The sequence below is a fragment of the Paramormyrops kingsleyae genome, chromosome 23 (assembly GCF_048594095.1).
Source record: "Paramormyrops kingsleyae isolate MSU_618 chromosome 23, PKINGS_0.4, whole genome shotgun sequence".
Lineage (NCBI taxonomy): Eukaryota > Metazoa > Chordata > Actinopteri > Osteoglossiformes > Mormyridae > Paramormyrops > Paramormyrops kingsleyae.
In genome coordinates, this window is record NC_132819.1 from 353,462 (window position 1) to 378,095 (window position 24,634).

At 44.1% G+C, this 24,634-nt stretch overlaps 1 protein-coding gene across 5 annotated transcripts in view; it reads right to left on the reverse strand.

The window, feature by feature from the left end:
- Positions 1-24,634, reverse strand: part of LOC111837764 (uncharacterized) — a 153,243-nt gene that overhangs the window by 52,126 nt on the left and 76,483 nt on the right. The window lies entirely within an intron of this gene.

The window sequence follows — 24,634 nt, forward strand, 5'->3', positions numbered from 1 at the left end:
GGGGAGAACTTAACTAATAGCTCAGAGTTATTAAAATCTTATCTAGCTCTGATTTAAAGGAACCCAAGGATTCAGCTTGCACTATGTTATCAGGAAGACTATTCCATACTCTGACTACACGCTGTGTAAAGAAGTGCTTCCTTAAATCCAGTTTGAAATGTTCTCCCGCTAATTTCCACCTATGGCCACGAGTTCTTGTATTTGAACTAATGCTGAAGTAACTATTTGGTTGAACAGCATCCAAACCTGTTAGAATCTTATAGACCTGGATCATGTCCCCTCTCAGTCTCCTTTGCTTGAGGCTGAACAGATTTAGCTCAACTAACCTTTCCTCGTATGACATTCCTCTAAGACCAGGAATCATTCTTGTGGCCCTACGCTGCACCTTTTCAAAGGCCGCAATGTCCTTTTTAAGATATGGTGACCAAACCTGCACACAATATTCTAGGTGAGGTCTCACCAAGGAATTGTATAATCTTAGCATTACCTCCCTTGACTTAAACTCCACACACCTGGAGATATACCCCAAAATCCTATTGGCCTTTTTTATTGCTTCCCTGCACTGGCGAGAAATAGACATGGAAGCATCAACATACACACCAAGGTCTTTCTCATAATCAGCTACCTTTATTTCAGTAGGTCCCATAAAATACCTGTACTTTATATTTCTGCTCCCTACATGGAGTACCTTACATTTGTCTATGTTAAATTTCATCTGCCAGGTATTGGCCCAGTCACTAATTAAATCAACATCCCACTGTAGCTGCTGAGCCGCTAGTTCAGTATCTGCTACACCACCCACCTTGGTGTCATCTGCAAATTTCACCAGTTTACTGTATATATTGGTGTCTATATCATTTATGTAAATTAGGAACAATAGTGGTCCTAAAATTGAACCCTGCGGTACCCCACTATGAACGCAGGCCCACTGTGACATTGTGCCTCTTATAACTACTCGCTGCTTCCTATCTGTTAACCAGTTATCAATTTTAGGTCACTACAGTTCCTAAATGACCTGTCGCTTTGAGTTTAAGTAAGAGCCTCTTGTGGGGGACAACATCAAAAGCCTTTTGGAAATCTAAGTAGATGACATAATAGGCCTTCTTATCATCAACTTCCTGAGTAGCTTCCTCAAAAAACTCCAAAAGATTTGTTAAACAGGATCTACCTCTGCTAAATCCATGCTGGCTATCCCTCAAAATGTTATTTGAGTCCAGGTAATAAGAACATAAGAACATAAGAAATTTACAAACGAGAGGAGGCCATTAGGCCCATCATGCTCGTTTGGGGAGAACTTAACTAATAGCTCAGAGTTGTTAAAATCTTATCTAGCTCTGATTTAAAGGAACCCATGGTTTTAGCTTCTGCTACACTAGCAGGAAGACTATTCCATACTCTAACTACACGCTGTGTAAAGAAGTGCTTCCTCAAATTTGTTTTAAAATGTTCTCCCGCTAATTTACACTTATGGCCACGAGTTCTAGAATTTAGACTAATATTGAAATAGTCATTTGGCTGAACAGCATCCAGACCTGTTAGAATCTTATAGACCTGAATCATATCCCCCCTTAGTCTCCTTTGCTCAAGGCTAAACAGATTCAGTTCCGCTAACCTCTCCTCATAAGACATTCCTCTAAGACCAGGAATCATTCTCGTAGCTCTTCGTTGCACCTTTTCTAAGGCAGCAATGTCCTTCTTGAGGTATGGTGACCAAACCTGCACACAGTATTCTAGGTGGGGTCTTACCAAGGAATTATATAAGTGTAACATCACCTCCCTTGACTTAAACTCCACACACCTAGAGATATAACCCAACATTCTGTTCGCCTTCTTTATTGCTTCCCCACACTGGCGAGAGTGGGACATGGAAGCATCAACATACATACCGAGATCTTTCTCGTATTCAGCTACCTTTATTTCAGTGGAACCCATAAAATATCTGTACTTTATATTTCTGCTCCCTACATGGAGTACCTTACATTTATCTGTGTTAAATTTCATCTGCCAAGTATCAGCCCATTCGCTAATTAAATCCAGATCCCGTTGAAGCCTCTCTGCTGCTAGATCAGTATCTGCTACACCGCCCACCTTGGTGTCGTCTGCAAATGTAACCAGTTTACTATATGTATTTGTGTCAATATCATTAATGTAAATTAGGAACAATAGTGGTCCTAAAATTGAACCCTGCGGTACCCCACTATGAACGGAGGCCCACTGTGACATTGTGCCTCTAATAACTACTCGCTGCTTCTTGTCAGTTAGCCAGTTTTCGATCCAAGCTGCCACAGTTCCTAAAATCCCTGCAGCTTCAAGCTTTAGCAAGAGCCGTTTGTGGGGGACAACATCAAAGGCCTTCTGGAAATCTAAGTAAATCACATCATAGGCCTGTTTGTGATCAATTTCACTTGTAGCTTCCTCAGAGAACTCAAGTAGATTCGTTAAGCAGGATCTACCTCTCCTAAATCCATGTTGGCTATCCTTTATAATGTTTTTTGCATCTAGGTAATCTACCATTTTCACTTGAATTATAGCTTCCATAATTTTTCCAGTAATACTAGTTAAACTGATTGGCCTACACAGTTTACACAGGTCACAGTTTCTCCCTTCTTAATCTTTACACCAGTGGGAGAGATAGGGTTATCACAGACAATGTGATCCTTTTCCATTTGTGTCACACTAGGATGAACCACTTCTCCTGTATTTACCTCCCTGTCGCCGATTGTTTCCTGTTCGCTGTCTGTATATTCTTCACTATCTGAGCTTACTGCTACATTGCTTAAGCTGTTTTGTTTTTTTTTTGCCTGTTGTCTTTCACAGTTTGCTTATCCTGAGACTCCTGATCCTGCATGTTTATCTTACAGAGCCTGGATTGGTGCACTCTTACAAGAATCCCCCCATCTCTTATAAACACAACAGCTCCATCCTGACCAATAACTACCCCTGGTCCCTTCCACTCTGGACAGTCCCCTCTTTTGTAATATACATTGTCTCCGGTCACATACATTTCATCAGTGGGCCTGAGCTGCTTACGTATTGCCCTTCTTATCCGCTCAGAAGACTCAGCTTCTGTGAATGCTTTCCTGGAAGCATGTAAGGCAGAAATGTGTTCTCCCACTCTAGCACTCATAGTAGTGCCTTCTAAAGCAGGTAGTTTATCGACTATCACAGAAGGAAGATTAGGATTTTGTCCAAACACTAACTGATTCGGACTGTAGCCATGAACATTCAACATACTGTTCTTAGCCATGAGGGCCCAATTAAGGGCAGTGTGCCAGTCATATCCATTCTCTCGTTTGACCTTCAAGATGATTTCAGTCAGTGTCTGATTATGTCTTTCGAGTAGTCCATTGTTCCAAGGACTGTATCCTGCTGTTGTTCTTGTCTCGATATTAAAGTTCTCAGCCATGTCTCTGATCTATTCACTGTTAAATTCACCTCCGTTGTCGCTGTACAGTCTCTGAGGGGCGCCATGCACACTAATCCAAGTATGAATGAAGGAGTTTACAATTTCAGATGACTTCTTTGTAGTCACAATGTTTGCAGCGCTGAACCATGTAAAGTGATCGATTATGTGAAGATACCACACACCTGGCTCTAACTCGTGCAGATCTACCGCCACAGTCTCGTTATACTCTGAAGCTAAAGGTAACCCCACAGCAGGCTTTGGCTTTGTCCTTTTGTACTTCTTGCATATTTCACAGTCATTTACTATCTGTTGTAGAATAGTACAGCATTCTTTGTCCTTATTTCCTGAACTGTGAATAAGTCTCTGTAGTCTGTCTGCCGATGCATGACCAAACTGCTTATGGAGCTTCAGAAGCACTCTGCGTTTCTCATCTGTAGACATATTTTCTGTCACTGTAAGGACCTCCTCTTCACTTTGAGTTTTTTTAGCTTCTTTGTCTCTGATGTCTACACAGTAATGTCCAGAACTAGTAAACTCAAGAGGAATGGATTGTTTGAACATCACTGCACTGTCCTTTTTCATGTCCAGAATGGTTCCTGCCTTCTTCAGTGACGTTTTACTCAGCAGGACAACTTCGGTTTCAATATTGCATTTTGTCAGTCCTATTTTAGCTGGTAGTTTCACATTTTTTGTGGAATACACCAGATTCCCATCGCCGAACCGAAATGGTCTGCAACTTGGAGTTTCTGTTTGCATTAGTTGGTTCACTTGTTCTTGAGTGAGGCCGTCAATATAGTTTTCTAGCCATTTCTCCCCACACACAGTACGAGTAAAAGCCATGTCAATAATCGCTGATCCCAGTGATTCAGTCATGAATATCTCAGCATCTGACATGGAGGCCTTTATAAACAGTGTGATATTACACTCTTCTACATTTGCATCTTCAGTTATTCGCACTTGTTCAGTTTTCTTATGAGGACAGTCTTTAGCCCAATGAAATGTACACTGGCAAATACCACATCTGGATCTCTTACCAAACTTATCCAGGGGATTAGTCCCCTGTAATTGCTGCTTTTGTAGTCCACTTTGTGACATCGCGTTCCGTTTCCCTCTGCCTTGCGGTCTTTGTTCTGTGAAAAATGCAAATTCTTGGTTCACTTGTATTCCATTCAATGATCCTGTAGTTTTCCCTCCAAAAATCCTTTTGAGAGCCGACTTCATGGAGGAGAACTTTAACTCAGTACAGGCTGTCAGAGCTAGCTGTCTGCTTTTTTCGTCGAGGCAAGCCGTATCTAAAAGCTTAAAAGCCAACACAGCATCAGGAAGCGTCATATTATATTTTTTCATCCGGTTGTAACGCTGCTCAAAGTCAATTATGTAGTCCGCCATGGAAACTGAACTGTTCTTCGTTATGCCATCAAAATAAGAATACGCTTCATATGTGCGATCCTTTTCCTCTTTTAGAAACATGGCGTCAAGCTTCGCCATTAACGTCGTCATACCGCTATCACTGTCCAAATCTTCCGCAGGTATTTCCATTGCGGTTTCCTTCTGTCAAGGTCGGTAACTCGCGTCCAGACATTGATTTCATTTTTCCAGCACTCATACAGTCTGGCTTCATCAAACTTCGGCGGGACTTTATAACTAGCTGCCATCCTTAGCAACCATCCTCTGCTACCATGTTAAACTGAAATAAACACGACGTTTATTTGTTGATAACATTTATTAGAGACTCTCAACAGCTTCCTCCCTCCGTCACGCACACAAACACTAAAACACCTAAAAAAAAACACCAACACCACTCGCATAACCGCCGCACCCCTTTTACAAGAAGCACATACACTGGGTTAAATAGTGCAGGTGAAATGTAATATATTAACACCCGGTAGATTAAAATCACCCATAACTACCACATCATTTTTATTGCTCATAATCCTAATATCACTGTATAACAATCTGCTTTCCTCGGCAGCAACATTAGGTGCTCTGTAACAAACATCGACAATTAGGCTATTTGAGTTTTTAGCATCTAATTTTACCCATATAGCTTCCGTAGTTTTACTTATATCAGTAAGCTCCCTTGCCTGCAAGTTTTCCTTTACATATACTGCAACACCACCTCCCTTCTTACCTATACGGTCTTTACAGAACAATGTGCAACCATCCATATTATATTCTTGTCCATCCTTTTCTCTCAATCACGTTTCAGTTATTCCTATAATATCATAAGAGTCCGATGAGATAAAAGCCTCTAAATCATGAATTTTATTCCTAATACTCCTGGCGTTTAAATACAGACAACAAAAGGTAGGCCTATTACGGTGCCTACTTATAATATGATTTTTTGGGGCTTTCCGTTTCCCCCCACTTACATACTTATCTAACCTCCCTGCCCCCCCAGTCCCTAGTTTAAACATTCCTCAACTACTGTACTACAAATACGTCTTCCCAGTACACTGGTTCCCCTCCGGTTCAGATGCAACCCATCCGGCTTGAACAGGTCCCACCTGTTCCAGAAGGTCCTCCAGTGCCCCATAAACCTAAACCCCTCTTTCCTACAACATCCTTTTAGCCACGCATTTAATCTCCTTATCTCAGCTAACTTAGCCTGACTTGCGCATGGCACGGGGAGTATTTCAGAGAATACCACCATGGACGTTCTGCTTCTAAGCTTATTGGCGACTTCTATAAATTTATCCTGCAGAACAGCCCTCCTACCCTTGCCTATGTCGTTGGTGCCAACATGCACCACGACAACTGGAGCCAAAAGCTTGTCCACACGATCTGGAAGGTCTCCTACCTGGGCACCAGGCAGGCAAGACACCGTATTAGACCCTCTATCACACATGCACACATAATTACTCCCCTAATAATTGAATCCCCCACTACCACAACCTCCCTCTTCCTGGGGGGAGGGGGCTCCTCAGTGCCCAAGGGCCCACCTGCCTCCCCAGTCCCTTCCGGCTCTAAAGTTAGAAGCACCTGAAACCTGTTAGACACAGACACCTTAGGTGATGCCGCCTCTGTAACGTGTGTACGCCTTTTCCTGCGTCTATGACCTATGGTCACCCAGCTCTCTCGACCTCTCTGCTCTTCATTTTCCCTCCTCCCCGCTAGTGGCGTACACACCATCTCCCTAAACGGTGTATTAACCAGCTCCTCTAACTCACTGTTGCATTGGATGAGAGCCAGTTGCTCCTCAAGGTCGTGAACCTTGACCATGAGTGAGTCCACTAGCTTACATCGCTCGCAGATGAAGTCCGACTGGACACTAACGTCCAGAAGGGCAAACATCTTGCAAACGCAACACTGAGCTGGCCCCATAATTAACTAACTCACTATGACCCCGTACTCCCAGCCCAGTAAACTTATATAGTGTATTTAACTATAAAGATTAATTTACGTAACGATAAATGCAGTAAAGTGCCAAGTATACTAAAATAAGTTATTACTTGTGTTAAAACAGAACTTAATTATTATCTTTATTTAAAATTTGAAACCTGATAAATTTACTACTACTTACCAGAAGAACTTCTGCCTGAACCAAGTATGAACTAAAAACAAAAGCGAAATCGAAGTTGCTCTTGGGAGGTCGAAAAACCACAAAAACCCCCTCACAGCAGGTAACTACCGGAGCAGGAAAAAAATGAAAAATGTTCTCCCTGCCCCGACTGGCGACCGAGCAAAGCTCAGGAGTAACTGTCCTTTTCCGGCGCTGGGTAACGATACCGACGTTAGGTATTATTAGATATTATTAGTTATTATCGCCCCGCGGGTGTTTGTTACGGAGTTAAACGCGGACAGAAAATGCCGCACACGAGACGCCCGCAGCTCACTGTTGGTAATAATCGCGCTGTTAATTAACAGACAGGACAGACAGGCACTCACGCCGACCGAAATAAGAACAATAAATAGAAATAAAACAGCCACCCACGTAAACAGGTAAATGTCAGAATCGTGGGGAAGGACGAGGCAGGAAGGTGATAATCCACTTACAAGCGGGTTTATTAAAGGAAACACGGGGCAGACGGCAACGAACCAACATCAATGACGGACACCCAACTAAGGAAGACGTGGACTAATATACATGAAACCAGTCGAAATAACAGGTAACAGGTGATCACAATCGGGGATTAACACGAGGTAACGAGCTGGGCGTGACACACACAAGGATCGGATGGAGCTGGGCGTGACAGAACCCCCCCCCCAAAGGCGCGCACTTCGGGCGCGCCTCAGGGGAGGCAACGGACGAGACAAGACCGGGGAAACAGGACCTGGAAAACAAGAGCAAAAACATCAACGAGGGACCGGGAACAGAACAGAAACACAAAACAAGGGGCAAAAACCAAGTCAAAACCTGACAAAGGACGGGGAACGCGGACAGACAGACCAGGAAGGGAGACACCGGGGGAACACCGACAGGTGGAACAAAAGGGCCAGGAGTGAACGAAGGAACCAGAGAGGGACGAGGAGCAGAGACAGGAGGCAGAAAGGGAAAGGGAGGAGGAACCAGGGGAGCCCAAGGGAACCCCAGGGGGCGAAGCCGGAGGGCCCCCGGGCGACCGCGAGGCAGGAGCCGGAGGGGACAACGACGGGGCAGAGGAGGTAGCCGGAGGGACCAACGGAGGGGCAGAGAAGGAAGCTGGAGGGAGCACCAGCGAAGGCAAGGAGGGAGCAGAAGGGGAACACGGCGAAGGCAAGGAGGGGAAGCCGCAGCAGGCGACGCCGCAGCCACAGCAGACGGAGGCGCCGTCCACCGACGACCCAGAGCGGGGAGACCCGCAGCCGGCCACCGAGGCGGGACCACAGGTGGCCAACGAGGCGACGACGGGGGACCCGCAGGCGACCACCGAGCAGGAGCCCGGGGGACCGCAGGCGGGACCCGACCCCTGCGCCTATGTCCTCTCCCTTTCTGGGACACCGACAGGCGGAGGTTCCGGTCGGGCTTGACCGCGCCGAGGCGAGGGAAGACGAGTCATTAGGGAGGTCCCCAAGGGGTCCCACTCGAGCTCCTCCTCTTCAAAGGAGGAAGGAGCGGTGGTTGATCTGTCCGGGACCTCCTCAGGGACTGGAACTAGGGCTGGGGGGACTGGAGCGGGGACCGTGACAGCAGGCGTAGCTGAGGGCTGGACAGGCAGGACAGGCTTAGTGGCCAACAGGGGGCGCCACTACAGGCACCGCCAGCACGCGGCCGGCAGGAGGCGCCGCAGCAGTCACTGCTCCATCAGGAGCCTCGTGTGCATCACCATTACTCCTCTTCACATTTCTGATCACCACTTAGTATCCTTTACCATCACCCTTCCTGTCTTACCCAATCCTGGCTTTCAACATTTCTCACCCACTAGACCAAACCTCCACTCTGTCTCCCCTTCATCTGTTGCTTCCTGCACCCTGTCCTATCTTCCTGACCTTAACTCCTTTTCCTCCCTTGCACTGGAACCTGCAACTGATACTCTTCTCTCCTCACTTTCCTCATCCATTGATCACCTCTGCCCACTGTCTCTTAACCCCAAGAAAAATCGCCCTGCTCCTTGGCTTTCAGCTGCATTGCGCAGCAACCGAAGGGAATTGCGGGTAGCAGAGAGGACATGGAAGAAATCTAAACTTAATGCAGATCTGTCTTCCTACCATACTCTTCTATCCAAATTCTCTTCGGATGTGACTGCAGCTAAAACTGCCTTTTATAAGGAAAAACTTGAGCTATCCTCACATGATCCCCGTAAACTCCATAATATCTTTTCATCACTACTCAACCCTCCAACTCCTCCTGCTCCATCCTGCTTGACTGCTGAAGACTTTGCCACCTTCTTTTACGAAAGGATTGGCGAAATCTGCCAGACATTCTCTCCCTCCCCATCCACTACACTACACACCCAGGATTTCCCTTCCCCCTTACTGACCCAGTTTACCAGTCTTACAGTTGATGAGATCATGAAAGTCATCTCATCTTCCAACCCTACCACCTGCCCACTGGATCCAATCCCTTCCACATTGCTCCAGACAATCTCTCTGGACCTTCTCCCCTTCATCACCACTATCATTAATGGCTCCATAACTTCCGGTCATGTACCAACAGCATTCAAAATAGCCAGGGTCATTCCCATCTTGAAAAAACCCACTCTAAATCCCTCGGACACTTGCAACTACCGACCAGTATCTCTTCTTTCCTTCCTTTCAAAAATCCTCGAACGCACAGTCTACAACCAGCTCTCTCTTTACCTCTCTCAGAACAACCTCCAGGATCCTAATCAGTCTGGCTTCAAAGCAGCTCACTCCACAGAGACTGCCCTCTTAGCAGTAACTGAGAAGCTGCATGCTGCTAGGTCAGCTAAGCTGTCATCTGTCCTCATCCTTCTTGACCTATCAGCAGCATTTGACACGGTTAACCACAAGACTCTCCTATCCATCCTTAGGAGTCTTGGCATTGGTGGTTTGGCTTGGCAATGGCTTGCATCCTACCTCGAAGGCCGATCATACAAAGTGACATGGAAAGGACTCACATCTACCCCACGTAGTCTCTTCACTGGCGTCCCTCAGGGCTCAGTTCTTGGCCCACTCCTGTTCTCCCTCTATACCAAATCTCTTGGTGAGGTCATATCCTCTCATGGCTTCTCATACCACTGCTATGCAGATGACACTCAACTCATCCTCTCGTTCCCTCCTTCAGACACTCATGTCTCCACTAAGATATCTGCATGTCTAGCTGATATCTCATCTTGGATGACCGCTCACCAACTGAAACTCAACCCTAGTAAAACGGAACTGCTGTACATCCCTGCTGACTCATCCCCCCTCCTGGACCTTGCGATCTCCCTCGACAACTCCCTGATCCGTCCTTCGGTTTCTGCTCGCTACCTTGGGGTTACCATGGACAATCGTCTATCCTTTTCCTCTCATATCGCCAACGTTTCCCGCTCTTGTCGGTTTCTCCTGTTTAATATCAGAAGGATACGTCCATTTCTTTCCACACAGGCTACCCAGATACTCGTTCAGTCCCTCGTCATCTCCCGCCTTGACTACTGCAACTCGCTCCTAGCGGGTTTACCACTGAGCATCATTCGTCCCCTCCAACTGATTCAGAATGCAGCTGCTCGACTTGTTTTCAACCTTCCCAAGTTCACCCACACCACTCCTTTGCTGCGCTCCCTACACTGGCTTCCTGTGGCTGCCCGCATCAGATTCAAAACACTGATGCTCGCATACAAAGCCAAAAATGATCTGGCTCCATCCTACCTAAAAGACCTCATCACACCCCGCACTGCACCACGATCTCTCCGATCCTCCAGCACTGCTCGACTGGTCCCACCACCCCTCAAGGCACAAGGAAGACACACCTCCCGACTCTTCTCTGTTCTGGCACCAAGTTGGTGGAATGAACTCCCCCTAGATGTCCGAACAGCTGAGTCACTGAATGTCTTCAAAAGACGACTTAAAACACACCTTTTCCAGAAATACCTGAATTAGCACTTCTGGCATTATACTTGCATTACTTAAATCGATGGTATTCATAGCCTTGGTTTTTACTGAGCTAGTATCCGGAAAAATTCATTGTGGAGTCTTAAAGCACTTATGTAAGTCGCTCTGGCTAAGGGCATCTGCCAAATGCTGTAAATGTAAATGTAAATGTAAATGTGTGCGGCAGCAGGAGGCGCGGTAGCTTCAGGCAGGATGGCTGCAGGCAGAGCGGCAGCATCAGGCAGAGGGGCAGCATCAGGCAGGAGGTCAAGCACCTCAGCCAGGGCTTCCAGGATTGGCGCTTCCGGGCTGTGCGCTGTCCCTTTAAGGGATTGCAGGACCCGCGGGATAGCGTCCAGCACTGCCCTGGCCCCTTTAAGTGCCAAACGAGTTCCCCTGAAGGGGGAAGCTGCCTGCGAAGGCAACTTCGTGACGGGGGTGATGTCTGGGGCGATCAGGGACTCCCCCCGATGACTGGCAGGGAAAGAAGCTGGGGAGAGAAAGGCAGCTCCCAGGCGGATTGTTGGTGCTTCTTCCGGTCTCTCTTTAGGCTTCCTTCTCTTTTTTCTCCGGCTTGCGGTTGCGGAGGGAGACTGCGTTGTCTCCGTAGGGATGGGCAGCAGCTCCCTTACTTTGGCTGCGAGCGGCGTGACCAGCAGCAGCCTCCTGTCGGTCACGCGCTGTACTAGGAGCCGGAGGTTTTCATGCACTTCCGCCATGAGGTGCATGTCCTCGGGTGGGGACATCTCCATCAGGAGGTCGCCGCTCCGACTGGCTAAGTCCAGTGCCACTGGGTCCTCTTGGACCTCGGGCTGGTTCAGCCAGAAAAGCGCTTCCTGGAGCAGACCGAGGCATTGGTCCTCGGTCCGAAGAAGCGTTCTTTCTTTCGGGTCCGTCACAATCGGGGATTAACACGAGGTAACGAGGTGGGCGTGGCACACACAAGGATCGGACGGAGCTGGGCGTGACAGTAAAGCACACAAACACTCAAAATATACGTTCAAAATATGTTCAAAACATTCCAAAAAACAATCCCAAACAATCGCTGCAGCTCAACACCACTCTCTTGCAGCAATCCCAGCAATCCTTGTGCACAACCACCGAGCCACCCTCTGTTGAAAATAAAAAATCACAATAGAACAGGTCTATAGATTGACCTTTTATTAACCCTCTGGGGCCTGAGGCCTCTTTTCCACTTTCGGGGTAGTCTGACATGCCTTGACATTTTTAAATATTTCACCTATCTAAAAAAACATTTATCCCAAAATGTTACATGTGCTTTTATTCAGCACAAACTCAGCACCAATAATCTGAGACCACTTAAAATGTTATTATTCTATTTTTGTTAAAATCAACTTTAAACATATACTTTTCAAAAACCTATTTTCAGACATGCTGAGAAATTGTAAAAAATCACATTATAGACATTTCTAGCTAAGACTTTTGAGCTCTGAAGCTTATAGACACAGGGGTTGGCTACACATAGGTCAAAGAGACATTCTGAAATTTTATGTGTGTTTGATTACTAAAGTGTTAGAACTTTGGAGTGACACTCTTTTTCTCAAAGTCAGTGGCCTGCACAATGAATATTGATGAGATAGGTGTCCTCACACCTGTAGTAGTTTGCATACTGTCAATGGCCCATCAGTCTGGAATGTCACTGCACCCCACACCCATCACTTTGGAAAGGTAGTTTGAAACGCAAGAAAAGTAGCAGCAATAAAATCCCGTTCACAGTTTATTGGTAGATGGAATGAAAAATGAAAAACTGTGACCATATACATATACTGTAGAAAGCTGTGGAAGTAAAATTGGACATTAGTAGGCCCGGGAGGGGAGGCATATTGGGTCTGTTATGTCTTAGGCCTTAGGCCAGAAGAGATTGTTTTGAATACTATGTGACCTCGCTTTGTGATAGCTGCCTGCAGTTGGCTCCGCAGAAGTTCGGACCTTGGAGAGGCAGACAGTGGAGCAAAGGGGGGGAGAAACCACTTGCAGGAAGAGACTCGAAGCCGCCCCAACTGGTGCACAAAGAGTTATAGCTTATTAAGGTAGTTGTAGTAGTCAATATAATATGTTATGTATATCATGTTAATCATACTCATATGCAGAGGCGGAGTCAGACATTTTATACACCCGGGGCTTAGCCCCAAAGGGTAGTATGCATGTGGGATTGGGGGGGGGGGGGGGGGGGGTTGGGGTTAGAAATGACTGAAAAACATGCTGTGAAGTTGAAGATTTATTAGGCTGTGACTCTACTAACCTATCAGAAGCTTCTTAAGCTCAGAATGGAATCGTCGGGAGTTTTCTTAATTAAAGACACAATAAACTTAGTGTATATATACTCCTAAATTTGATGAAAGTGATAAAAAATAGACATCTCACTCTCTCTCTCTCTTTATTCTGACATTTAACTAATTCAAAAGATATTTCAATATTTATTTATATAAAACAAAAAAGTTTACTCTAAATTGATGTTTAACAGTAAAAAAAATGTTATGTTTTTTCCCTAAAGTGTATGTAAATATTTGGTTTCAACTGTGAATATACTGCTGTGTATTGAAATTCCTCTTTTTTTGCATAGAAATATATTGAACAACATACAAAGCATAATATATAAAATAACATTTACCTGAGTTTTTTTCTGTGAAAGAAGCCCCTTATGTCCATCGTTGTGTACATCAGTACATAACTGAAACCGATTTAGGGGCCGTTCACATATCGCGTCTTTTGCGCGCTCAAGTCCATTATTTCAAATGTAGCCGCGCTCATAACGGAAGCGACGCGGTCGCGACGCGCACGCGGTGCGACGCGCCCAGTTTTTTCAGGCGCGTCTGCGCCGCGACGAGTTGGAAACATCTCAAATTTTTCAAAATGCCGCAAGCGCACCGCGAGTCATGTGACAAGATTCAACCAATTAGCTTCCTCGCCTTTTCCGTTACACTGACGCCTCAGCAGAAACATGGAGGAGCAGCTCATTATTGTGGTCCAGGGATTTCCTGAACTTTATGATTTGTCATATATATATGTACACACACACACACACAATTGCTGTACTAGTTACTTAAAAATATTTTAATGCGTATAACTAATTCCTTGTTAAATCCATCATTGTTTTTATAGAATGGATTTATATAGAATTTGTTATTGTTTATATAGATTTTATATAGAATTATTTCAGTTATTTTTTTTAATTTTGTGTTTTGGTTATTTCGGTTATGACGGTAATTATCTCAGACAAATGCAGAGCCGTTGTGCAGGAGAGATGGTTTCACGGCAGAAGCTCTAGCTGTTTGCTGATGCTAGGGCCAGCTTTTCCTAAAATATAATCCAACTGGTCCTTGTCAAGTCTGAAATAGGCTTTGAACCTCCCGTTGTCCAGGCGGAGCTCCTGGATCAGCTGGTGAAATTCCCCGTGTTTTTTACGTTTTTGAAGAATGGGGTGCACCCAAACAATTCGGCGTTTTTTTCTTTTCTGCGTAAATAAATCTTGTAGCAGAGTCACAGCAAGGGTTTTTCGTTGGTGGAAATCCATTTTTGAAATTAATGGAGAGCGCGGCGAATGGTTACTTAGCAACGACAGACACTTCCAGAGCGCAAGCGCCCGGGCGCTTTTGGAAAAAAGGAGAAAGCGACGCGCCTAGCGTTTTCCTCGCGTTTTTAGGCGCGATATGTGAACGCCCCCTTAGAGTGCTTTATTTAGCCGTGGAGGGTAACAACTGAAAATATGAAATAAACACACATGTAACCTAAGACTCTCTAAAAAAACAGCATTGTTGTTCGGCTTTTCATTTCGCCATTTCTTGATTCACTCGAAGAGCAAGTAACGTAATATGGGTCAAGTGATCAGTTTGATATCAATCTTTTGTCAGCGTCATATTTACATTAGCTATTTGTACAGTACGAATGATTTGCTTTGGTACCTGGTCAAACTTAAGCTCTCCTCTGTCTGCCTGTCTGCACTTCTCCTACAGCAAATTCGCAGGCAGCAGCTTCTCCCCCCTCGCTCACATGCGTAAGTGCTGTGCTCAGTCGCCTAGTGCCTGAGCTCGGATCATACCAAAATTATGGGGAATTTACGACTGTGCGCTATGTGCTTCGAATATTGTGTGTAGTTTTTGTTTTATACAGTTGTCAGTCAGGCATCTAACTATGAAATAAATTACACTCCAAAAGACCCTGGGCTTCTGAAACAACAACCCGGGCTTAAGCCCAGTAAGCCACCCCCCCCGCTCCGCCAATGCTCATATGTTAACCATGTATTTTCAGCGATTCAGGGACAATACGTCAATGTGTTAATCATTAATCAATGGAACACCCAAACATTAACAGTGATTCAATGTCATATAATTAATATCTATATACATATCTCATGTAGAGTCTAGAAGCTGAGGCTGTCTCCAGTAAGTTGCGTACAATGGATGGACTTTACCTTGCTACCAAGGTGAACCAATGGAGCAGGAGAATTGTGTTTGTTATACGTTTCAGCTTAGTTTGTTGATGTTTCATGACCAATCAGGACTTAGAAGTCCTGGGAGTTATGGTTTATCTACTGGTTGCTCTGTGTGCCGGAGGTGACTTGGTACCAAGTGCCAGAGTGTGATGGGAGCGCTTTGCTGAACTTGCTAGAATAAAAGAGATTTTCTTTACTCACCAATCTAAGAGGTCCAGACTTATATTCTAAGTGCTTGATTTATAATTTTTCTACCACAAAGCCATAAATATGATGCAGTGACCATTATTAACACTCGGGACGAGGGCGTCGTCGACCGCGTATCTTTCTTGTGTATTTCAGTGTATATCTCGCTGAAATCATTATGTGGAATCATGAAAAAAATACTGACTAAATCCGTAATCTGTCTTCCTTTCAAAACTTCCATTGTCGGAAGTATTTTAAAATTAGGGTAAATAGGCAAAAAAGCAAACCGTATCATCTTTCTTTGTTTTACTTGCATCGGGAGCATGTAGGACCGCTCTCAGCTGAAGATCACTATTCACATTATAAATAGGATGGATTTGAACCGGCAATCTTGTGATTACAGGCACACAGGCTTAGCACACTGAGCCATGGACACAGGTATGAGATTTGCTGCTGAAAATGGCAACATTGGCACAAAGCTACAGTGGCAGAGACGTATCCGTGTGCCATATTGTAGCCGATCAGTGTAAACACTATCCAGACATGCGCTCTTGTTTATTTCGGTCACAATGGGCGTATTCACATATTTCTTTACCCAATACTAACTGTCGGATTATCATGTTGTTATCATGCGAATAGCGCGGTTTGCAAGTGGGAAGGCGATCAGCGCTGCTTCGAGACGCAGACGCTTAAGTCAGTCACTCTTGTTCTTTCTATTCGTATCGCGAAGCTGTAAAAATATATTTAGTTTCTACCTATATATATTTGAAAAGTAGACCATCCAAGGTTTCTCAGGGTGTTTTTTAAATGTGTATATGACAAAAACTCGCGGAGTTATTTAAACGGTTTGGCGAAATTTCTGTCAGGTCCCACCAGCAGGACCGCCAGCCCCAGAGGGTTAAACAAACTATCCATCCATCCATCAACTACCGCTTGTCCGGGGTTCGGGTCGCGGGGGTAACAGCTTCAGGAGAGATATCCAGACCTCCCTCTCCCCAGCTACCTCTACCAGCTCTTCGGGGAGGATGCCGAGGCGTTCCCTGGCCAGCCGAGAGATATAATCCCTCCATTGTGTCCTGGGTCTGCCCCGGGGCCTCTTCCCTGTAGGACATGCATGGAAAACCTCTCCGGGTAGCCGGCCAGGAGGCATCCGCACCAGATGTCCAAATTATCTCAACTGGCTCCTTCTGACGTGGAGAAGCAGCGGTTCTACTCTGAGACTCTCCTGGATATCTGAACTTCTCACCCTATCCCTAAGGGAGAGCTCAGACACCCTGCGGAGAAACCTCATTTCGGCCGCCTGTATTCACAATCTCATTCTTTCGGTCATTACCCGTAGCTCATGACCATAGGTGATGGTAGGGACGAAGATGGACCAATAGATCGAGAGCTTTGCTTGTTTCTTAGCCACGATGAACTGGTTAAGCGCCAGCAAAACTGTAGATGCCGCTCCAATTCATCTGTCCAGCTCCCGATCTCGCCTACCCTCACTCATGAACAAGACCCCAAAATACTTTAACTCCTCCACTGGAGGCAGTACCTCTTCCCTGACCTGAAGAGGGCAATCCACCCATTTTCGGCTGAGAACCATAGTCTCGGACTTGGAGGTGCTAATCCTCATCCCCGCCGCTTTGCACTCGGCTGCGAACCGCCCCAGAGCATACTGGAGATCCCCAGTGTCCTCTGTCCCTGACCTCCACGCGCTGTTGAGAAGGCGTTTCAGCCATGATAGCCCCACAACATCCAGAGCCTTTAGGTACTCTGGGTGGATCTCATCCACCACCAGGGCCCGGCCACTACATAGCTCTTTAACCACCTGGCCACCTCAGCCCTAGTGATGGGCAAGCCCCCCCACCCAGCACCCTCGGGCTCTGTGCCCACAGATGTATCAAAGGCAGTGCGCGTAGATGTATCTGAGGCAGGGTTGAGGAGGTCCTCAAAGTATTCCTTCCACCTCCGGGTGATGTCCAAAGGTGAGGTCAACAGCACCCCCTCCTCACTATAAATAGTAGGAACCAGGAGTTGCTTCCCCCTACTGATATGCCGGATGGCTTGCCAGAACCTTTTTGAGGCCGACCAAAAGTCACTTTCCATGGCCTCACTGAACTCGTCCCACGCCTGGGTTTTTGCTTCTGTGACCGCCCGAGTCGCATTCCACCTGGCCTGCCGGTACTCGTGGTTGGATATTTCTGAGAAATTCCACTTGTAGTAAGTCAGGGAGCACCTCTAGCAACTACTACAACCTTTGAAGTGGGAGAAATTCATTTGTGTAGTTTACAGTAATTTTTCAAAAAATTTATTGAATTACTGTACACTCGTGGTTGGATATTTCTGAGAAATTCCACCTGTAGTAAGTCAGTCATCACCTCTGGCAACTACTACAACCTTTGAAGTGGGAGAAATTCATTTGTGTGGTTTACAGTAATTTTCCAAAAACATATTGAATTACTGTACACTCGTGGTTGGATATTTCTGAGAAATTCCACCTGTAGTAAGTCAGTCATCCCCTCTGGCAACTACTACAACCTTTGAAGTGGGAGAAATTCATTTGTGTAGTTTACAGTAATTTTTCAAAAAATGTATTGAATTACTGTACACTCGTGGTTGGATATTTCTGAGAAATTCCACCTGTAGTAAGTCAGTCATCCCCTCTGACAACTACTACAACCTTTGAAATGGGAGAAATTCTTTTGTGTGGTTTACAGTATTTTTCCAAAAAAACGCATTGGATTACTATAAACTAATGGTTAGATATTCCTGTAAAATTCCACCAGTAGTAAGTCTGGGAGCACCTCTGGCAACTACTACAACCTTTGAAGTGTAACAAATTGGTTTAGTATAAATGTGAAATTATTGCAATTTCACAGATGTTTGTATTGGTTCTCCAGAATGCATTTTGCGCTTTGTAGACGGTCCCTAGCAAAAGGCTGTGCTTCCAACGCTGGCTTATTAGTTTTGCAGAAAATGCCTCGTCACTACAATAATTAATGAACACATCAGTCACTATACACTCATCTAAAGGATTATTAGGAACACCATACTAATACGGTGTTTGACCCCCTTTCGCCTTCAGAACTGCCTTAATTCTACGTGGCATTGATTCAACAAGGTGCTGAAAGCATTCTTTAGAAATGTTGGCCCATATTGATAGGATAGCAATTTGCATTTGATGGAGATTTGTGGGATGCACATCCAGGGCACGAAGCTCCAGGTCCACCACATCCCAAAGATGCTCTATTGGGTTAAGATCTGGTGACTGTGGGGGCCATTTTAGTACAGTGAACTCATTGTCATGTTCAAGAAACCAATTTGAAATGATTCGAGCTTTGTGACATGGTGCATTATCCTGCTGGAAGTAGCCATCAGAGGATGGGTACATGGTGGTCAGCTTGAATCAGTCGGCCCATTCTCCTCTGACCTCTAGCATCAACAAGGCATTTTCGCCCACAGGACTGCCGCATACTGGATGTTTTTCCCTTTGCACACCATTCTTTGTAAACCCTAGAAATGGTTGTGCGTGAAAATCCCAGTAACTGAGCAGATTGTGAAATACTCAGACCGGCCCGTCTGGCACCAACAACCATGCCACGCTCAAAATTTCTTAAATCACCTTTCTTTCCCATTCTGACATTCAGTTTGGAGTTCAGGAGATTGTCTTGACCAGGACCACACCCCTAAATGCATTGAAGCAACTGCCATGTGATTGGTTGATTAGATAATTGCATTAATGAGAAATTAAACAGGTGTTCCTAATAATCCTTTAGGTGAGTGTACAATGTTGTAGTACAATCTGCATTTTCTCCTGAAACAGATGGTGTGACTTTTGTGATTTTGGTGGTGTCATTTCAAAGATATAGGGGAGGCAAATCCTAATATCGAACGAATATCGAACATAAAACCAACTTTACCACGCTCCATTTCCTTTGATTATCCGATTGGAGTTCCTACGCAAAGGCATAGACTACTGTTTGGTGTGGTGCTTTATATTACTGTGTAAAAAAGGACATCGTCCACAGTTGATGGCCTCAGCTGACTCCTTCGCTCCTGGATGACATATCCGGCGCATGAGAAATCTCGCTCATTTGCGCCGCTGGATGTTGGGATGGCGAGAATAGATAATAATAATAATAATAATTGATACTTTATTGATCCCCGTGGGGAAATTGTTTTTACGCCTCCCTCAACTTGCTCTTTGTAGAGCAAGCTGTCCGCGAAGGGCAGCCACCGGTAGCGGCGCCCAGGGAGCTGGGGATTGAGGGTCTTGCTCAAGGACCCGCAGACGTGCTGAGGTCTAGCTATATGAGCAATATTGGGAAACAAACGCTCATGCACTCTCCACCAAGACAAGACGTCAAAAGAGTTCTTGTCGTTATCTGAGATAACTCCGAAATTGTCCCACACGTCGGACTTGATTTTAGTGGAGGTATTAGCCACAACTTTAAACTTTAAACTTGCTAGTTTTCATTTGAAACAGCTGCAGGAGATCGCGCACGTTTTTTGAAAATGAAAGTGGGAGAGATTTTTGGGAATGCGCGTACAGGTATAAACTGATGTGGATTTTACATTTTATCATCTTGAATGCGGCGATTTTTTTTGTGTGTCACTTAAATATAGCCCTAAGGTATTTTTTTGTTGGCACATGATGTCTTGAAAACCGCAATTTAGACCTGCGGTCTCCTGCGCCCGACCCGAACCTGTATCCGACAAAGTAGAATATTTTTCACCCGTTTCATCAAAATTTGCGGGTCACCCATCGGGTACCCGAACCCATGCAGGACTCTGTCTGACAGGACCTTTACGGGAGAGATGGTCATACTAATATAGATGGAGTTATGACACTAGTCTAGTTGTATTAGTTTTGTAGCTTTTGTTTCTGTGTCTTGTTTTCTGCTTACCTACAGTTTACAAAACCAACCTGTGTTTTTAATATAAGATAAAGCCAGGGAAATTACCTGAACTGTTTTCATATTTTTTTCTATAATTACAGATTTGCACAATAAATATTCTACGTTCACTACTACTTTGAAATGTGTTAACAGTTTATTATACAACTTCCTGCTGCAATGCCTTTCCTATGGACATTTGTTACCCTTTCAAAAACAGTTATATTGAAATTTACAGATCAAATTATATACTGCAATATATACCGTCTACCGTCTATGGTTCAAATTATACCGCAATATGAATTTTATGCCATATCGCACAGCCATACTATCAGCGATCAGTGGTGGCTTGGGCAGGTATCAGGTATCAGGGGCAGTGGTGGCTTGATGGTTAGGGTAGCGCACTTGTAATTGAAAGATTTCAGGTTCGAATCCCCCACCAGCAAGTCACCACTGAGGTACTCTGAGCAAGGTACCATCCCCAAGCACTGCTCCCCGGGCGCTGAATTAGCTGCCCCCTGCTATGTCACGAAAGTCACATATGGGTCAAATGCAGAGGACACATTTCGTTGTTGCGCACTGTGTGCTGTGGTGTGTTGACAATGACCACTGATCACTAAATTCTAATTCTAAGCTATCACTTTTAAAGCCTAACATTTAACTCTCTGGGGTCGAGTATGTCGTCGGCGACATCGCATACTTTTCGCGTCTTTTTCAGTTTATATCTCGCTGAAATCTTAATGTAGAATCATGAAAAAAAACGCTGGCTAAATCCGTAATCTGTCTTCTTTTCAAAACGTCCATTGTCGGAAGTATTAAAGTTGTTTTAATTAGGTTAAATCGGCAAAAAAGTAAAACATGTCATCTTACTTTTTTACCTGCATCGGGGGCGTGTAGTACCGCTCTCACCCGAAGATTGCTATTCACATTCTAAATAGCCGCATTAGCGTGTATTCAGATCGCATTCGAATGGTAATTTGATTAACAGCGCAACGGTGAAACGCGATCCAGATACATCCCCTTCAGCGCCATAAAAGGGGGGTAGGGATGTGGCCAGGTGACAATGGCTCATTCATACACATGAAAGTTGCTACATATTCAATGAAAGGAGCCAGAAATAGTGACATGAGTTAGGTTTTTCTTATTTATTTATGACATATTTACAATATATATTAAAATAAAGATGAGTGTAATGGCAAAACAAATATATAAGAAATAATTTATTTGCCATGAATTAAGTTTATGATATTTGAAGAAATGTGTGATCATGCCCCAGTCAGTGAAAGTGTGTTTCCTACCCCTAGACCCCATAGGGTTAATGTATTTGCAGGTGAAAACAAACATCCACAATAGGCTGCTAGGAGACCATCTTGCAGCCTGTATGCAGTTCTCAAATGGGCCAGACGTTTCTGACTTCCCATATCAAGAGACTCTAGAAATGTTCTTCCAGAAGCCCAGAAAGATACACTGCAGTCACAAAAGCTACACACTTTGTGGATAATTGTCATAAAAAGAAATGTTCTAATGTTTAGTTCAGTTGTTATGTTGACTGTAGTCATTAAAAAAAAGTAGAACACCTCTGGGACATTATGTTTTGTTCCATCCCACGCCGCCAAGTTGCACCTCAGACTGTCCAAGAGATCAGTAGGCGCATGCTCCGATGTTTTCAGGCATGCATACAAGCACATGGGGGCCATACAAACTACTGAGTACAATTTTGAGTTGCTGCAATTAAATTTCAGCGAAATGGATTAGCCTGATGCATCATTCTTTCATTTTGATTTTCGGAGTATAGTCATATAGCCCTCTGTAGGTTGAACATTTTCATTCCTATCAAACGTTGTGGCATCATTTAGTTCCTAACACATTACCCAGTCCATATCAGCATAGATATCCAGCATGATTTTTTTTCCCATTGAGATCTGATATGTTCTCAAAGTGTTCCTTCAATTTTTTTGGGCAGTGTATACACTCTAAAAAATCATTCATGGTGATAGTAGGTAAAACTTAAAAAAGAAAAGGTTTCTAACATTAAAAAGTCACGTTTGTCAAATGTACATATTTTAGTGAGTTAAACTCATTTTAGGAAGTCAGTGAAAAATAAAAATAAAAAACACTTCCTTAACTTAATTATTTAAGTATCTTAAATAAATCATTTTATCACCACTCAACAAGATAAATTATTAAGCGTGCGCAACTTGTATAATTGAGTTCAGCGACGTTTGAATTTCCCGCGCCATTTAACACCACAGTGACCACACATAAAGGAGAAACGAAGAGGAGTTTGTGCTTCATTTGGATTACGTTACCCAGGTAAGTTTATTATTTTACAATGAGTTTATTGGCAAAATATCGTTTTCACACTGCAGAAAAAACTTAGCCATGTTAGGTGTAATTTGGCGTAAAGCTGACACAATTCCATATAGCTCACAGTTTCTTTTAGCTTGCTAACACGGTAATAAAAATATTAATCTGTATTGGATTTGTTTCGGAGTGGCAGCCGAATGAGGTTAAGTAACATTTAATTTAAGTTGCACTAATTGTGACACTACAAAAGTAAAAGGGTAATGGGTATTTTTCAATCGTAATTTACAGTTGATATTCAGTCAGTTAAGTTTCGTCAGTTAATGACTGCGTGGGTACGTGAGGTATTCAGACACAGGAGGGAAAACCCGTGTAAAAGTTCAGCGCGGCCATGTTCAGCGTTGTCGTTGCGTGTTCGAGTAGTTCTTTGTTGAGTTACTTATACACTGAAAACACAGCAGATGAAATTCCCGCCTGAGTGCAAATTTTATTTTTCCTAAATTTATTTACGTTTTGATGTTCTAAGCCGTTTTGTGGCAAGTTAAAGTTGGCCACCCCAGCTAACATTCTTTGTTCAGCCTGATAAAGGCGGGCTGGGAAGGAAATTATTGTTTGTAATTACATTTAAACCTTATATTGACGCATAAAGCTGTGCAAGGATATGTTGTTTTGTTACTTAAGGCTTTTGTTGTAGACTAACTTCCGGTAGTATTATTAATGTTAAGGATAACTTAACTTTCTTAAGATGGTAAAGTGTTGAGTCAGCAGTCTTAAATTAGTTTATTTCAATTTCATTTCACGTGTCAGCCTTTTGTGACCTTATAATTAAAGTCTTATAATGAAATGACAAATTTTATTGAAGATGGTATGAATTTTACTTTTATCAGTGTCCCATAACTGGTTTTATACAGCAACTGGACACTCTATAACCACTAATTACAATAGATTTCAAAATGAATTGGACTTGTAAATTGTGCAAATTTGAAACCGTAAGAAAGACTGTGCTCTTAAAGCATTATAGACTTAGACATGCCCATGGTGGAGTGTTTATGCCTTGTCTATACTGGGATTGTTATTGCTCATTTAAAACATGGGGTGGGCTGCGAACCCACCTGTCGAGAAGCCATTTGTCTCGTGAAACAGAGGCATATTCAGAAGTGTTATCTTTCAAATGTCCATGTTGCTCTTTAAACACAATCTCCAACATATGGTTCTCATAGGAGCTGAAAACACACTCCTCACTCACTTGATGACTTCAAGTCTGAGCTTTTACAGAGGTATGTCAATCCTTTAAATGCAGGAGATGATCCTGTTGATGAACATACTGAGGGTGCACTGAGTGAAGACGAAGTAAGTGCAGAGGTTGAAGAAATTAGTGAGTTGCCCAATTTAATTGAGAGAAATTTAGCGCACTTATTGCTAAAACTGGAAAGCATATACAATGTACCTCACAGGTGTATTGATGAAATAGTGGAAGAATTGCAGTTCATTTCTTCCTCTGCTTCAGGTCCTATTCTAAAAGAGACTTTACGCTCAAGCCTTATGAAGCATAATTCTGAGGTTAATGATATAATTCTTTCAGATATGGTGGCAGAGCTCTGTAAGTGCAACCCAATTACACTGGCTCTTGGGACCAATGGTCCTCTTTCCACCTCTTACAAAAGAAGACAGTATTTCAAAGACAATTTTTGTTTAGTGGAGCCCACTGAGTATTTGCTCAGTGCTAGGGAACAGAGAAGCTTCCAATATATATCTATTTTTGTCATGACGATGAAGGGCACCACCCCCAGAAATTAACGCCACGCCTACCCGTCTATTTAAACCCCGCCCGGAGATCACTCCGTGCAAGGTATTGTTTGTTATGACACTTCCGAGCGATTCTAATCCCTGTCTCTGTTGCAGCTACGCTCCACCCGATTCTCCCTACTCCCTCTGCCTGCGCCTCCT